This window comes from Phocoena sinus, chromosome 8, assembly GCF_008692025.1.
Source record: "Phocoena sinus isolate mPhoSin1 chromosome 8, mPhoSin1.pri, whole genome shotgun sequence".
In the NCBI taxonomy this organism is placed as follows: Eukaryota; Metazoa; Chordata; class Mammalia; order Artiodactyla; family Phocoenidae; genus Phocoena; species Phocoena sinus.
The window spans coordinates 95,233,489-95,245,708 of NC_045770.1; the positions used below are offsets into that span (position 1 = coordinate 95,233,489).

Sequence of the window (12,220 nt, forward strand, 5' to 3'; positions counted from 1 at the left end):
AAGACTTCTTGGCTTCTTTTACAACCCAAGGACTTCATCTCGGTCTCAGAAGAAGCCCTTTCCCTTCCTGTGTGCACCACCTCTGGGGGCTGCAAGGGCACCTGCTTTGCCCCCTCTGTGAGGCAGACAGTGCCCTTGACCTTGATCCCCTTCCCACTGACCAGTCCCCATACACCCCAGGGGTGTGTGTGAGACCAGGCTAGGCAGAGCAGTGGGGGGAGAATGAGGGTGACCTGAGCCCCACACCCCTCACTTGATTCGGCCTTTGATGAGGCTCTCATGGCAGAGTGCCAGGTGCAGGGGACACAGCAGGGGACAGCAGACAAGACCCCTGCTCCTGCGGGGCTTACCGTCTGGTTACAGGAAGCAGATGATAGCAAGCAGCCAACACATAGCAAGTCATAATTTCACATGAAATAATAATTTTACTCTAAAGAAAATAGAACTGGATGATGGGCTAGAAGGGACTGGGGTGGGATGGGGGCGAGGCCCAAGTCTGGCCTCTTAGAGTCCCGGGGGGCGGAGGGGGTGGGAGTTGGGCTGCGGCCTGACCCTGACTGTCTGATGAGACTCTTTCCAGCCTCAGCTTTGCCTCATGAACTCAGCACCCTCCTCCCCTGCACCTGCTTGTGTCATGTCCAAGGACTCGTCAGGCCCCAAAGCCACATTCCTCTACCCCTTACGGTCCGGCCCCCCTGCACTGGGGGAAAGAGACCTAAATAAAGAAACAAAGGTCCTGGAATCAGGCTGCTATGAGCTGGGGGCAGGGGCAGCGCCCCAGGAGTTAGGTCTCAGCCGTGAGGAGAGGCTGCCGGGCGTGGGGGGATGTTTCAGGCTGTGATGTCAGGCGGACCTGGGCTGTTAGCAGCTGTGTCACCTTGGCCAAGACACACGCTCCGGACCTCAGATTCCCGACACAGTGGCAGAGACTGCTGGCTGCCGTGCTCGGTTCATTTTTCCTCCTTGGAAAGAGGAGGTTTAGAGACCCCATGACCACCAGGTAAAGCCCCCCTTTCCAGCCTCCCTTGCAGCTAAGCCATATGACCCAGTTCTAGCTGAAGGGAGGTGAGCAGAGGCGAGCTGTACAATGGAGTCACGTCCTTAAGAGCAAGCACTGTGCCTGCCCCTCCTTCTCCCCCCCGCCCAACCCCTGGCTGGTGGTGACAGCCATCTTGGTGACAGCCATGGTGACAGCCACCTCAAACCTTGCAGAGGAGGGTGGCCCCCTAGAACGTCAGAGCATCAAGGCGCCTGGGACACTGACAACTCCGTGAAGCAGAGCAGCCAGCACAGCTGGGGGTTGATAAAGACAAACAAACTTCTACCATTAGGACTGCCTGCTGCCCACAGCCAAGCTTCTATCCTAAGGCCACTTGTGAATTGTTCAGGGAGGCTTCCCATGGGCCCTGTTCTGTTAGGGCTTCATCCTGACATGCTTCCCATTTCTGGATTCATCCGCCATTATGATGCCTCCTTCCATCTCCTGGGTGTGGCTTTGAAATTGAAGTTCATCAGAGAGGTCCCTGTGCGGCTACATTAGTTCTTTACGATGACTCTTCCCCTGTTTCTCATGAGGATTCCCAGAGATTGACTCCTGGGATTCCTTTCCTGAGACACCAGCATCCCTCCTGAGCATTCTTCCCTTTTAAAAGCTTCTGCTGAGGGACTATTTCTATTTGATTTTTCTCCAAAGCCCACTTCCCTGAAGCCCAGGATGCATTTCTGAATTTGCCTCACATCCTCATCGCAGTTCTGAGTCAGTGAACATGTTTGATTCCAAGTAACTGAAAATCTAAACTAAAAGGGTTGATACAAATGGCAAGAATTCTGGAAGACAGTGGCTCCTCATGTTTATCAGTGGCTCCATCATGTCCAGCAAGGCCTAGTCTCTGTGATCCTTGTGGCCTTTCTTTGTGCTTAGTGCTTCATGGTGGCAAAATGGCTGCCATGGCTCCAGACATCCCACCCATGTTGAAGACAGGAAGAAGGTGGCATCAGCTTCTTTCCCAGAAACCCCCGTCAGACTTCTGCTTTGGTCTCACTGGCCAGGACTCAGTCATATGGCTGTCAGGAGCTAAGGCAGAGTGTACTCATCTATGGGTGTTGAGTTAGTCCACCGGCCCTGTTTATCACTGAGTGCCAATGAAGAGAAGTAAGGAAATCCCCAAAGGTGATCCATGATGAATAACCGGGCTCCTCCATTGGTATGAGTTGAATCCACCATGGCAGCTTCTCCTGCTCATTCCTCAGCCTTCCCTAGGTCAAAATAGTCACCCAGGCAATTAAAGAATGTATTCCCCTGCTGGAAAAAAAACATCAGGGAGTGTACCAGGAGATGGTGATCTTGCTAGACATTGACTCCAGGCCAGTATGGTGACCACCAAGAGGAAAGCATCCATTTTTCCCACTTCTCAGGGTGGTCTTAAGTGTTCTCTCCCCACAGCATCGCTGTTTCTCTGCTTTATCCTCAGTGCTCCCCACCCACTTCCTGGTGGGTTGTGACTATGGATGCTGCTGTGTCTCCTCTAGACATAAAGTACTACACTCTCATCCTCCTGACGAGGGAAGAGCACTCCAGCCAGAGAGTGAGCGCAGCCTGTTCAAAGGCCCTGGGGTAGGAGGGAGCATGGTGTGTTCCAGGGACCAAGGGAAGGCCAGTATGGCTGGAGCACAGTGAATGAGGCAAGACTAGTTCAAAGCGAGGGTATCAGCAGGGCCAGACCATGCAGTGCTGACGGGCCCATGGCAAAGGTGCTAGAAAAGCAAAGAAGCCCATGTCGAGTTCTATGTGGGGTTGTGGCTATGTTGGCACCCTGGCTGCTCAGTGGCCAGGGGTTAGAGATGGACCTGAGTGAACAGGATGGATTTTTACACTGGTCCCAGTGAGAAACAATGCTGGGTTAGACCAGGATGGTGGCAGTGGAGATGCAGAGAGGTGTACGGATCTGAGAAATGAATCAGGAGGTAACGTGGTGGTAGGCCGACTTTGGGGAAGGCAGGATGAGGCAGTGGTGAGGGGGACTCCATAGGTCCTGCTTTGGGGGAAGATCTGGTCTGAGGCAAGCTGAGTGTGAGGTGCCTTTGGGACCTCCAAGCAGTGGTAGCCAGCGGACAGTTGGACTTAGAGGGCTCGGGGGAAGGTCCATGCTGGACGTGTAAATGTGGGTGGCCTTCGTGCTGGCACCTCTGGCCTAGCTGCCCTCTGTCAGATTAGGTTGTGGGGGGTGTGGCGACTGGTCGGGAGCCAGGGGTGGGGGATGTTCTCTCTCTGCAGAGACAGAGGACGGGTGCTGGCAACGGCGGCACAGCTAGGGGACTCGCAGTCTGTGGTGGCAGCCTGGGGAGAGATGGTCCCCTGCAGCGTCTCGCTGGGCAGGGTCAGGATAAGGGGTGGGCATCCATCCTGCGGGTGAGGAAGAGGTGATACCCGGGCTGTAGGCAGCTCCGGGCCCTGAGCCAGGGACCCCGCCTGGGTGAGCGAGAACCGAGGCTTCCTGATGCAGCTCCTGGGAGCTTGGAGTTCCCTCAGTGTAAATACGTTTCCTGCCTCCTTGGGTGTGACCTTGAGCAAGTAGTCAGCTGCTCTCTCCCTTCTTTCCTCTTCCCTGAGGGGCTGGAATGGGGACTAAGTCGTAACAAGCACATGAGGCCACAGCAGAGCTCTGGCCAGGGCGGACACTCGCTGAGTGTTGGCGGCATCTTCCATTCACCCCCTGCCCTCACTGCTCCCTCCGAGGGCGTCTCAGTACCAGGGCCTCCATCAGCCAACTGGTCTGCTCGATTCAGCCCGGGGACCCAAAGGGTCTTTGGTGCCACAGCCCAACAGAGGGCAGATGAGCAGTTAAGGCCCCAGGTACCTCATCCACAGCAGATGAGGGGTGCAGGGACATCTTCCCTCTGGGGACAACTCCCACCCACCGGCCCGGGTGAGGCACATAAAATCAACTTCAAGTTCAGGAAGGGATTTACTGCTCCACCTGTCCCCTTGTGGTATAGGTGTGTGTGTGTGTGTGTGTCTCGTGCACGGATTCCCAGGGCGTGTGTGTGTGTGTGTGTGTGAGACTCGTGCACGGATCCCCAGGGCGTGTGTGTGTGTGTGTGTCTCATGCATGGATCCCCAGGGCGTGTGTGTGTGTGTGTGTGTGTCGTGCATGGATCCCCAGGGCGTGTGTGTGTGTGTGGTGCACGGATCCCCAGGGCGTGTGTGTGTGTGTGTGGTGCACGGATCCCCAGGGCGTGTGTGTGTGTGTGTGACTCGTGCACGGATCCCCAGGGCGTGTGTGTGTGTGTGTGTCTCGTGCACGGATCCCCAGGGCGTGTGTGTGTGTGTATGTGTGTGTGTGTCTCATGCATGGATCCCCAGGGCGTGTGTGTGTGTATGTGTGTGTGTGTGTATGTGTGTGTGTGTCGTGCACGGATCCCCAGGGCGTGTGTGTGTGTGTGTGGTGCACGGATCCCCAGGGCGTGTGTGTGTGTGTGTGGTGCACGGATCCCCAGGGCGTGTGTGTGTGTGTGTGTGTGTGTCGTGCATGGATCCCCAGGGCGTGTGTGTGTGTGTGTGTCTCGTGCACGGATCCCCAGGGCGTGTGTGTGTGTGGTGCACGGATCCCCAGGGCGTGTGTGTGTGTGTGTGTGTGTGTCGTGCACGGATTCCCAGGGCGTGTGTGTGTGTGTGTGTCTCGTGCACGGATTCCCAGGGCGTGTGTGTGTGTGTGTGTGTCATGCATGGATCCCCAGGGCGTGTGTGTGTGTGTGTGTGTGTGTGTGTGTCTCATGCATGGATCCCCAGGGCGTGTGTGTGTGTGTGTGTGTGACTCGTGCACGGATCCCCAGGGCGTGTGTGTGTGTGTGTGTGTCTCATGCATGGATCCCCAGGGCGTGTGTGTGTGTGTGTGTGTGTCGTGCATGGATCCCCAGGGCGTGTGTGTGTGTGTGTGTGAGAGAGACTCGTGCACGGATCCCCAGGGCGTGTGTGTGTGTGTGGTGCACGGATCCCCAGGGCGTGTGTGTGTGTGTGTGTGTGTGGTGCACGGATCCCCAGGGCGTGTGTGTGTGTGTGTGTGTGACTCGTGCACGGATCCCCAGGGCGTGTGTGTGTGTGTGTGTGTCTCGTGCACGGATCCCCAGGGCGTGTGTGTGTGTGTGTGTGTGTCGTGCATGGATCCCCAGGGCGTGTGTGTGTGTGTGTGTGAGAGAGAGACTCGTGCACGGATCCCCAGGGCGTGTGTGTGTGTGGTGCACGGATCCCCAGGGCGTGTGTGTGTGTGTGTGTGTGTGTGTGTCGTGCATGGATCCCCAGGGCGTGTGTGTGTGTGTGTGTGTGTCTCGTGCACGGATCCACAGGGCGTGTGTGTGTGTGTGTGTGAGAGAGACTCGTGCACGGATCCCCAGGGCGTGTGTGTGTGTGTGTGTGTGTGTCGTGCACGGATCCCCAGGGCGTGTGTGTGTGTGTGTGTGTGTGTGTGTCATGCATGGATCCCCAGGGTGTGTGTGTGTGTGTGTGTGTGTGTGTGTCGTGCATGGATCCCCAGGGCGTGTGTTTGTGTGTGTGTGTGTGTGTCATGCATGGATCCCCAGGGCGTGTGTGTGTGTGTGTGTGTGTGTCTCGTGCATGGATCCCCAGGGCATGTGTGTGTGTGTGTCTCGTGCACGGATCCCCAGGGCGTGTGTGTGTGTGTGTGTGTGTCATGCATGGATCCCCAGGGCGTGTGTGTGTGTGTGTGTGTGTGTGGTGCATGGATCCCCAGGGCGTGTGTGTGTGTGTGCCTCGTGCACGGATCCCCAGGGGGTGTGTGTGTGTGTGTGTGTGTGACTCGTGCACGGATCCCCAGGGCGTGTGTGTGTGTGTGTGTGTGTCTCGTGCATGGATCCCCAGGGCGTGTGTGTGTGTGTGGTGCACGGTTCCCCAGGGCGTGTGTGTGTGTGTGTGTGTGTGTCGTGCATGGATCCCCAGGGCGTGTGTGTGTGTGTGTGTGACTCGTGCACGGATCCCCAGGGCGTGTGTGTGTGTGTGTGTGTGTGTGACTCATGCACGGATCCCCAGGGTGTGTGTGTGTGTGTGTGGTGCACGGATCCCCAGGGCGTGTGTGTGTGTGTGTGTGTGTGTCTCATGCATGGATCCCCAGGGCGTGTGTGTGTGTGTGTGTCTTGTGCACGGATCCCCAGGGCGTGTGTGTGTGTGTGTGTGAGAGAGACTCGTGCACGGATCCCCAGGGCGTGTGTGTGTGTGTGTGTGTGTGTGAGACTCGTGCACGGATCCCCAGGGCGTGTGTGTGTGTGTGTGTGTGTGTGGTGCACGGATCCCCAGGGCGTGTGTGTGTGTGTGTGTGTCTCATGCATGGATCCCCAGGGCGTGTGTGTGTGTGTGTGTGTGTCGTGCATGGATCCCCAGGGCGTGTGTGTGTGTATGTGTGTGTGAGAGAGACTCGTGCACGGATCCCCAGGGCGTGTGTGTGTGTGGTGCACGGATCCCCAGGGCGTGTGTGTGTGTGTGTGTGACTCGTGCACGGATCCCCAGGGCGTGTGTGTGTGTGTGTGTGTCTCGTGCACGGATCCCCAGGGCGTGTGTGTGTGTGTGTGTGTGTCGTGCATGGATCCCCAGGGCGTGTGTGTGTGTGTGTGTGAGAGAGAGACTCGTGCACGGATCCCCAGGGCGTGTGTGTGTGTGGTGCACGGATCCCCAGGGCGTGTGTGTGTGTGTGTGTGTGTGTGTGTCGTGCATGGATCCCCAGGGCGTGTGTGTGTGTGTGTGTGTCTCGTGCACGGATCCCCAGGGCGTGTGTGTGTGTGTGTGTGAGAGAGACTCGTGCACGGATCCCCAGGGCGTGTGTGTGTGTGTGTGTGTGTGTGTGTGTCATGCATGGATCCCCAGGGCGTGTGTGTGTGTGTGTGTGAGAGAGAGACTCGTGCACGGATCCCCAGGGCGTGTGTGTGTGTGGTGCACGGATCCCCAGGGCGTGTGTGTGTGTGTGTGTGTGTGTGTGTCGTGCATGGATCCCCAGGGCGTGTGTGTGTGTGTGTGTGTGTCTCGTGCACGGATCCCCAGGGCGTGTGTGTGTGTGTGTGAGAGAGACTCGTGCACGGATCCCCAGGGCGTGTGTGTGTGTGTGTGTGTGTGTGTGTCGTGCACGGATCCCCAGGGCGTGTGTGTGTGTGTGTGTGTGTGTCATGCATGGATCCCCAGGGTGTGTGTGTGTGTGTGTGTGTGTGTGTGTGTGTGTCGTGCATGGATCCCCAGGGCGTGTGTGTGTGTGTGTGTGTGTGTCATGCATGGATCCCCAGGGCGTGTGTGTGTGTGTGTGTGTGTGTGGTGCATGGATCCCCAGGGCGTGTGTGTGTGTGTGCCTCGTGCACGGATCCCCAGGGGGTGTGTGTGTGTGTGTGTGTGTGACTCGTGCACGGATCCCCAGGGCGTGTGTGTGTGTGTGTGTGTGTCTCGTGCATGGATCCCCAGGGCGTGTGTGTGTGTGTGGTGCACGGTTCCCCAGGGCGTGTGTGTGTGTGTGTGTGTGTGTCGTGCATGGATCCCCAGGGCGTGTGTGTGTGTGTGTGTGACTCGTGCACGGATCCCCAGGGCGTGTGTGTGTGTGTGTGTGTGTGTGTGACTCATGCACGGATCCCCAGGGTGTGTGTGTGTGTGTGTGGTGCACGGATCCCCAGGGCGTGTGTGTGTGTGTGTGTGTGTGTCTCATGCATGGATCCCCAGGGCGTGTGTGTGTGTGTGTGTCTTGTGCACGGATCCCCAGGGCGTGTGTGTGTGTGTGTGTGAGAGAGACTCGTGCACGGATCCCCAGGGCGTGTGTGTGTGTGTGTGTGTGTGTGAGACTCGTGCACGGATCCCCAGGGCGTGTGTGTGTGTGTGTGTGTGTGTGTGGTGCACGGATCCCCAGGGCGTGTGTGTGTGTGTGTGTGTCGTGCATGGATCCCCAGGGCGTGTGTGTGTGTGTGTGTGTCTCGTGCACGGATCCCCAGGGCGTGTGTGTGAGTATGTGTGTGTGAGAGAGACTCGTGCACGGATCCCCAGGGCGTGTGTGTGTGTGTGGTGCACGGATCCCCAGGGCGTGTGTGTGTGTGTGTGTGTGTGGTGCACGGATCCCCAGGGCGTGTGTGTGTGTGTGTGTGTGTGTGTGGTGCATGGATCCCCAGGGCGTGTGTGTGTGTGTGTGTGTGTGTGTGTGGTGCACGGATCCCCAGGGCGTGTGTGTGTGTGTGTGTGTGTGTGTGTGTCTCGTGCACGGATCCCCAGGGCGTGTGTGTGTGTGGTGCACGGATCCCCAGGGCGTGTGTGTGTGTGTGTGTGAGAGAGAGACTCGTGCACGGATCCCCAGGGCGTGTGTGTGTGTGGTGCACGGATCCCCAGGGCGTGTGTGTGTGTGTGTGTGTGTGTGTGTCGTGCATGGATCCCCAGGGCGTGTGTGTGTGTGTGTGTGTCTCGTGCACGGATCCCCAGGGCGTGTGTGTGTGTGTGTGTGTGTGTGTGTCGTGCACGGATCCCCAGGGCGTGTGTGTGTGTGGTGCACGGATCCCCAGGGCGTGTGTGTGTGTGTGTGTGTGAGAGAGACTCGTGCACGGATCCCCAGGGCGTGTGTGTGTGTGTGTGTGTGTGTGTCGTGCACGGATCCCCAGGGCGTGTGTGTGTGTGTGTGTGTGTGTCATGCATGGATCCCCAGGGTGTGTGTGTGTGTGTGTGTGTGTTTGTCGTGCATGGATCCCCAGGGCGTGTGTTTGTGTGTGTGTGTGTGTGTCATGCATGGATCCCCAGGGCGTGTGTGTGTGTGTGTGTGTGTGTGTCTCGTGCATGGATCCCCAGGGCATGTGTGTGTGTGTGTCTCGTGCACGGATCCCCAGGGCGTGTGTGTGTGTGTATGTGTGTGTGTGTCTCATGCATGGATCCCCAGGGCGTGTGTGTGTGTGTATGTGTGTGTGTGTCTCATGCACGGATTCCCAGGGCGTGTGTGTGTGTGTGTGTGTGTGTCTCGTGCACGGATCCCCAGGGCGTGTGTGTGTGTGTGTCTCGTGCACGGATCCCCAGGGCGTGTGTGTGTGTGTGTGTGAGACTCGTGCACGGATCCCCAGGGCGTGTGTGTTTGTGTGTGTGTGTTGTGCACGGATCCCCAGGGCGTGTGTGTGTGTATGTGTGTGTAAGAGAGACTCGTGCACGTATCCCCAGGGCGTGTGTGTGTGTGTGTGTGTCTCATGCATGGATCCCCAGGGCGTGTGTGTGTGTGTGTGTGTGTCTCGTGCACGGATCCCCAGGGCGTGTGTGTGTGTGTATGTGTGTGTGTCTCATGCATGGATCCCCAGGGCGTGTGTGTGTGTGTATGTGTGTGTGTGTCTCATGCACGGATTCCCAGGGCGTGTGTGTGTGTGTGTGTGTGTGTCTCGTGCACGGATCCCCAGGGCGTGTGTGTGTGTGTCTCGTGCACGGATCCCCAGGGCGTGTGTGTGTGTGTGTGTGTGTGTGGTGCACGGATCCCCAGGGCGTGTGTGTGTGTGTGTGGTGCACGGATCCCCAGGGCGTGTGTGTATGTGTGTGTGAGAGAGACTCGTGCACGGATCCCCAGGGCGTGTGTGTGTGTGTGTGTGTGTGTGACTCATGCACGGATCCCCAGGGCGTGTGTGTGTGTGTGGTGCACGGATCCCCAGGGCGTGTGTGTATGTGTGTGTGAGAGAGACTCGTGCACGGATCCCCAGGGCGTGTGTGTGTGTGTGTGTGTGTGTGTCTCGTGCACGGATCCCCAGGGCGTGTGTGTGTGTGTGTGACTCGTGCACGGATCCCCAGGGCGTGTGTGTGTGTGGTGCACGGATCCCCAGGGCGTGTGTGTGTGTGTGTGTGTGTCGTGCATGGATCCCCAGGGCGTGTGTGTGTGTGTGTGTGTGAGACTCGTGCACGGATCCCCAGGGCGTGTGTGTGTGTGTGTGTGTGTGTGTGGTGCACGGATCCCCAGGGCGTGTGTGTGTGTGTGTGTGAGAGAGACTCGTGCACGGATCCTCAGGGCGTGTGTGTGTGTGTGTGTGTGTCTCATGCATGGATCCCCAGGGCGTGTGTGTGTGTGTGTGTGTGTCTCGTGCACGGATCCCCAGGGCGTGTGTGTGTGTGTATGTGTGTGTGTGTCTCATGCACGGATTCCCAGGGCGTGTGTGTGTGTATGTGTGTGTGAGAGAGACTCGTGCACGGATCCCCAGGGTGTGTGTGTGTGTGTGTGTGTGTGTGTGAGACGTGCACGGATTCCCAGGGCATGTGTGTGTGTGTGTGTGTGTGTGGTGCACGGATCCCCAGGGCGTGTGTGTGTGTGTGTGTCTCGTGCACGGATTCCCAGGGCGTGTGTGTGTGTGTATGTGTGTGTGTGTCTCGTGCACGGATCCCCAGGGCGTGTGTGTGTGTGTGTGTGTGTGTGTGTGTCTCATGCATGGATCCCCAGGGCGTGTGTGTGTGTGTGTGTGTGTGTGTGTCGTGCACGGATCCCCAGGGCGTGTGTGTGTGTGTGTGTCGTGCATGGATCCCCAGGGCGTGTGTGTGTGTGTGTGTGTGTGTGTCTCGTGCACGGATTCCCAGGGCGTGTGTGTGTGTGTGTCTCGTGCACGGATCCCCAGGGCGTGTGTGTGTGTGTGGTGCACGGATCCCCAGGGCGTGTGTGTGTGTGTGTGTGTGTGTGTGTCGTGCATGGATCCCCAGGGCGTGTGTGTGTGTGTGTGTGTGACTCGTGCACGGATCCCCAGGGCGTGTGTGTGTGTGTGGTGCACGGATCCCCAGGGCGTGTGTGTGTGTGTGTGTGTGTGTGTCGTGCACGGATCCCCAGGGCGTGTGTGTGTGTGTGTGTGTGTGTGTGTCGTGCATGGATCCCCAGGGCGTGTGTGTGTGTGTCTCGTGCACGGATCCCCAGGGCGTGTGTGTGTGTGTGGTGCACGGATCCCCAGGGCGTGTGTGTGTGTGTGTGTGTGTGTGTGAGAGAGACTCGTGCACGGATTCCCAGGGCGTGTGTGTGTGTGTGTGTGTGTGTGTCGTGCATGGATCCCCAGGGCGTGTGTGTGTGTGTGTGTGTGTGTGTGTGTGTGTGTGGTGCACGGATCCCCAGGGCCATAGAGGGTAAAGCCACACACCCAGCTCTGCACTCACACATTTCCCACCACCTGGGGGCACAGAGAGAGACGGCATGGTCCTGACGGGACCGGGGGCTGGCTCCCTGCCCACCCTGTTCAGCGTGCTCTGTCAGCAGCATCTCATGTTATCCTCACACAACCCTCTGAAGTAGTTAGCCTACGTAGCCCCCGTTTCCGGATGGGGCAAGTGAGGCCCACCTCAGAGATACTGTGGGTTCCATTCCAGACCACCGTGCTAAAGAGAGGGACACGAATGTTTTGGTTTCCCAGCGCCTATAAAAGTTATGTTTATACTACACTTTATTAAGTGTGCAATAGCCTTCTGCCTAAAAAGACAGTGTGCATACCATCATTTTAAAATGCTTTATTGCTAAAAAAATAATGCTCACCATCATCTGAGCCATCAGCGAGAGGTAGTAGTAACGTCAAAGATCACAGATTCCTGTAACACATCTAATAATAATGAAAAAGTTTGAAATACTGCGAGAATTACCAAAATGCGACACAGAGACACGAAGTGAGCAAATGCTGTTGGAAAAATGGCACCAACAACGTGCTTAACGCAGGGTTGCCACAAGCCTCCAATTTCTAAAAAAACACGATATCCATGAAATGCAGTAAAACGAGGGGTGCCTATCAGTGTGCCCAGTAAGCAAGCGGCTGGTGTAACCACCACTTCTCCCCGGGTCATTGGTGCTTCTCGTCTGGAAGGACCCCAGACTGCACGACAAAGCCAGTGTCGGGGTAGAGGGCTGGTGTGCAGCAGTGGGTGCTGTCGTCGGCCCCGGGAGGCAGGTGCCAGCCAGAGGGGATGACGGGAGGCCGGAAGCATCCCTCCCAGGCTCCTCCCTGTCTCCCTTCCCTTCCCTCCAGAGCAGGCCAGCTTCCTGCTGCCATGGCTCTACGTGTTGGGGTTCTGATGCTTTAAAAAGAGTTAAACAGACCAAGGGGGTTGGCAGTTTGAGTTCTGCCCTGACACGGCTCTGCAGGCGGATCCAGGATGGCCCTGGCCTGGCCAGGCAGATGGGGCTTCCCTGCCAGCTCTGAAGTTGCCTCCAGCCACTCTGGGTTCCTGACCAGCTGGCCTGTGGGAGGGCGCCCTTAGGGCTCCGATCACACA

At 57.7% G+C, this 12,220-nt stretch overlaps 1 protein-coding gene across 12 annotated transcripts in view; it reads left to right on the top strand.

Annotated features, from left to right (window-relative positions):
- The window catches only part of TSPAN18 (tetraspanin 18), a 194,436-nt gene that overhangs the window by 176,346 nt on the left and 5,870 nt on the right, over positions 1 to 12,220 (top strand). The gene's annotated exons all lie outside the window — the stretch shown is intronic.